The sequence below is a fragment of the Numida meleagris genome, chromosome 32, assembly GCF_002078875.1.
Source record: "Numida meleagris isolate 19003 breed g44 Domestic line chromosome 32, NumMel1.0, whole genome shotgun sequence".
In the NCBI taxonomy this organism is placed as follows: domain Eukaryota; kingdom Metazoa; phylum Chordata; class Aves; order Galliformes; family Numididae; genus Numida; species Numida meleagris.
The window spans coordinates 475,104-479,991 of record NC_034437.1 but is presented as its reverse complement, the minus strand read 5'-3'; positions in this window follow the sequence as shown (position 1 = coordinate 479,991).

Genomic DNA, 4,888 nt, shown 5'->3' with positions numbered 1-4,888 from the left:
GGGGGCACGGGGAGAGCAAAGCTGCAGGAGGGGGGTGGGGACAGGTGGGTTTTGGGGCACACTGTGGTGTTTTGGGTGCTCCCCCCCCTTGGCTTCTTATGTTCTTGAGCGAGTGGCTTTGACCTGAAGCTGCTGGGGCTGGCGGGCTGTGTTTGCAGCTGGGAATGCCGGGGCTCACGCTGTGTGGAGCGAGCCCCGTGTGCCAGCCAGCTTTGTTACCCCGGGGGAGGATTTTATTGCAGGCTTCTCCTTGGCTTTGCTGGAGAAATTCAGGTCTGGAAAGCGGCGTTCACACGTGCTCCGTATTTTCAGGAGGGAAAAAAAAGGAAAGCGCCGTGTTCCCGAGGCTTGTGGCCGTGGGGAAGATCTGGGCAGGTGCTGTGACACAGGCGTGCGAGCTGCTTTGTTGTACAGGGCACGAGCTGTGAAACGCACGCTGAAATCAGGGAGCTCTGGTTGCCACAATAGATTTGTGGACCTTCGTTAATGGTTGGGTCGGAGCAGGGCATAGTCCTCTCTCACATCATCAGCGGAGCAGCTCAGGACTTTCCTGGGGCCGAACGCGAGCGAGCCCCCGGAGGAGGAGTGCAAAGTGAAGTGGAACTCGCTGAAGATTCTGGCTTTCTTCTTGCACGTGAGCAGGGCCAGCTCTGCCCTGTGCATGGAGCTGCTCGGGTTGGAAAAGGCCTTAAAGATTGTCAAGTCCTCGCTGTCCGGCCGGCTGCGATGCGCCTGGTTGTTCTAGGTTTGCCATCCAGCTCTCTCAGCTTCTTCACCCTCCTCCTCTCCTTGGTCTTCCAAAAGAGCTTTAATTCCAGCTAGAACTGGGGTTCAGCTGAGCGATCCCAGCCTGCTTGTCTTGCTTTACTCAATGGCATGGGGAAAGCTGAGGCGTTGTAGGACCCGAGCAACGCACGAGGAGAGCGGCCGTGTTTCACGTTGCGCGGGCACGCCGCTGTCCTTGTGTTCACGGAGGAATTTCTGGAGCCTGCTTTCTAGAAGGAAGCTGGTGAGAAAGCAGAGAGAGAAAGCATCCTGGGCTGGAGTCACTTAGATTAGTCTGCTGGGAGGAGGAGGTTTGTGTGCTGGGCCAGTTGCGGCTGATTCCAGCTAATGAAGGTAATAGGGGGTCAAGGAAGCAGACATTTGCGAGCTTGTACGCTGTGTGCACTCAACCATCAGTGAAATGTCCACGGGGAGAGGCACAGTGGGGATCACAAAGCACGAGGAGCACGTGGAGGGGAGCCAGGACGGCTTTCGCCGTGTGCTGGTGTCACGACAGAGCTGCTTGAAGAGGTTCCTGTCCTCTTAAACCCTGGGCTGCTTTTTCCTGCCCTTCTGCTTCACGTTTTGACGCCCGCTGTTCCTGGAGGTGGAACTCCCCCCGGATGCTTGCAGTGAGATTGAGGCACGATGGGCACCTCAGCGTTCAGTGGGAGCAGGGAGCTCACTGGGATTGTTCCCTGGCGTGCTTCGTTCAATTATCTTTTTAATCACCGCGCACCAGGCTTATTTCTACTGGCAGAGGATGGCAGGAAAGGAAGTGGGTGAGCTGCTGAAACATCCTGCAGTGCGGGCATCATAGCATTGCTCCTTGCCAGGCATCGCTTGGTGCCCTTCAGAGCCTTTGACACTGCACAGGGTAGGGACGGCGGCTTCTCCCCCCACTTGTGGGGCTCAGCTCAAGTGCTGGAGTGGGGAGAGCAGAAAGCTGCTGCAGAGCCGTGCTTGCTGCCCTCTGCGGGCCCGCTGCCTTCAGAACACACGTTTGCTTTTGGGCCCTTTGCTGTCCTCACTCAGCTCTGAGTGCTGGGGTGCAAGCTGCAGCTCTCGCTGTGTGCACAGGGGGAGAAGATGGGCCAGGCTGTTTTGCAGAAGTTCCTGGTTGCTGTAGCTCTGGTTCGCTTCTGTGCGTTTGCAGGCTGCAGTCTGCCTTGCCGAGCCTTTTGCTGCCGTGCTGCTGGTTCCTCGGGGCTGTGCTTTTTTGGGATGCTGGGCTGCGTGCTTCCCTTCTTCCTCCCCGTCTTCTCTTCTCCTTTATGGAATCAGGGCATTTCTCTCTTCGTGATCACCCCGGAGAACCTTTGCTCAAATATTTTGCCTTGCAATCCGTCTTCCGCCGCTGGCGCTGCTTGCTTGCGCTCCCTCGGATCCAGCCCTTTGTAATCGGAAGGCATCAGGTTTATTTCAGTGCTGATGTTCAAGTCCCATGAAGGGGCAGCGTGTCAGGCAGGGACAAGGCTGTGAGTGGAGCCTTCCATTACGAAACAGCACGCAATTTGAGCAGCTGCCTTTCCAGTCTTTCCAGTCGTCTTTTCACCACAACAACCCCCCCCCCCTCCCCCTCCACCAAGCAGCATCAGCTCCCCGCTCTTCACGGGGCAATCACGGGACCCGGAAAATGCTTCCTGAGTGAATGCTGCCTGTGTCAGTGCTCTGCTGTCTCCCTTTGGGCTGGTCACGGTGGCTTTTCTAACCCACTGCTCCTTTGTATGCTCAACCTTCCCCCTTCTGGCCGCCTTAGATTTTGAAGCAAGCCAGCAATCTCCGAGCAGCTCTCATGCTTCCCATCAGCTGGGGGGCGGGGGGTTTGAAAGAGCAGAAAGCAGCGAGACTGTTTCCAGGATGCATCTGGGCCCTTTCCTGGGCGGCTCTGTGCGTGCATCTTCCCTCTTTAATGGGAAAAGTGGCTTCGTTCCCCGCTCCGAGGAGGCTTCGTGGGCTTTTCCCAAGCTGCTCCAAGTTATTTCTGAGCTTTGAGGACGCGGCGCGGACCCGAGAGCGAAGCAGATGTGAAGATGAAAGGTGAAACGGGCTCGGAAATGCTCGGAATCTTAAAAATACCCCGAGAAGCAGAAGGGGCAAAGGAGGAGGTTTGTGCCGTGCACGGGATCTGGTGCACACAGAAGTGGGGGGGGGTTTGAATCCCTTCCATCTGCTGCTGATGGGCTGGGAAAGGTGAACGGTGGAGGCACAGAGAGGCTGAAATGCGTGCACCCCCCTTCCTGCTCCTCACAACACGGCTCAGCCCGCGGCTCAGAGCCAAAAAAACAACCCCAAAATGCCCCAAAATGCCCATTTTTACATCGTGTGCCCAGCAGCGCCCTGGGGTGAATCACAAAGCACTTGCCCATGGGTTTGCCAAGGGCAAGCTGGTTGTCGCTCCAGCACCCCCTGGACTCCCCTCCTTCGAGAGCTGCTTTCCTAAAACATTTCCCTGTTGATCCTCAGCTATTTTGGCAGAAGAGCCGGGCGGGGAAAACCCGTTTTTAACCTCTTCCAAAAGCAGCTGGCGCTCGCGCTCGCTTGGCTGGGACCCCGGGAAGAAACGTTTTACCCTGGGTGGGAACCAAGCCGAGAAAGCCAAGCTTTCACAACAGAGCAAGGACAGAGGGAACAGGTCTGTGTGTGTCTAGGAGGGGGAAGGGTGAAGCCCAGGCTCCTTTTGGGGTGGCTGCAGCTCACGCAGGGTGCACAGAGGAAGACTGTGCCGACCCAAAGCGACTGGGGGTTCTGCAGGCGTTCCCACGGGTTGCCGCAGGCTCGGTGTTTTCCAGGGCGATGCAGGGAGCTCTTTCACGCGGGCTCTGTTTTGCTTTCCTTGTTTTTCTCATCCCTTTTGCCATCAGCTGCCGCCGTCTCCAGCCCCAGCTGCAGAGCAGCTCCGCAGCGGACGCGTGCACGCAATTCTCCTCGGCCTGGCTCGCTCAGCTGTTGCTTTATCCCCCGGGATCCACGACTCCCATCCGTGCATCCAGCTCTGAGCTCAGGGATGCAGCTGCCCTGCTCCTTGCCGTGCAGGGAGCCGTGAGGAAGCCCCTTGGTTTTCTGTTCGCCCGCTTGGGGATGGTGCAAGTTGCCAAGCTCTCGGGTGGGCTCCCCAAAATCTTTGCATCTCGGCGTCTTGCTGCAGCCTGGGCTCGGTCCGGCTGTGAATTTGCCTTCTGGATGTCAAATACGAGTTAAAGTCGGCTCGGAATCCCTGCTCACGGCCATTGGAAGGAAAAGCAGCCCGTCCCCGTTGTTGTTCAGGAGGTGCTGGTGGTTGTTGGGCCGTTTCCTTTTCCTGGAGCTTTGTGTGCTCCGGGCTTTTCATTTCGTTCGCCTTCGCCGTTCGTTCCGGGTCGGAAATCCCTCCATTGTGTTTAGTTCAGCAGCTCTGGGTCCAGGCACGGAGCAGCGGGGTAAAATCCCCCCCAGGGGAACATTGCTCTGAAAGGGCAGGAGCTCCTGGTGCTCTTCCCAGCAGGTGCTGCCATGGGGAGCTGACATCTCCACGGCTGCAGCTCCTGCTCTTCCCTCTGCACCAACTCAGCACGCGATGCCACGGAGGAGGAGAGAATTCGGGGGGGGGTTTGAGGCAAACAGGAGAAGCTGAACAAGGAAGGTGCTGGCTCCAGATATGAAACGACCGAGCTTTTATTTCCGATTCCAGCAAAAAATATGGTTCAGAATGATGATTTTTGGAGTGGCGATGCCGGCGGTGGGACCGGGTTGAACCTGCAGACTTTTTGTTCCGGGGCTTTTCCTTTTTTTTTCCTCTCGCCCCTCCGCGTGGGTGCTGATTCGGGCAGCTCGTTGAACTGCTTGGAACGTTTCCCTGCCAGCTTAGAGAAGAAAACAGGAGGGGGAGGGAGGGGGAAGAATTAAAAAGGGAAGACACCTCGTGCTCTGCCAGCTCCAGAGCTTCCCTGGAGAACCCGAGTGCCCCTGGGGATGGGGACGGAATCACGCGGCCGGAGCTGGACGAGGCTCCTTCCCCTCTCCTTCACGTGGCAGCGGGCTTTTTGCTGGCCTAGCTCCGGGTGAAAGGATTCCCCGTGCTTCAGGGCCCCGTGAGCCAACCCTGAGTGCCACGATGCTGTCAGCAAGCTTCTCTCCTTCGGGG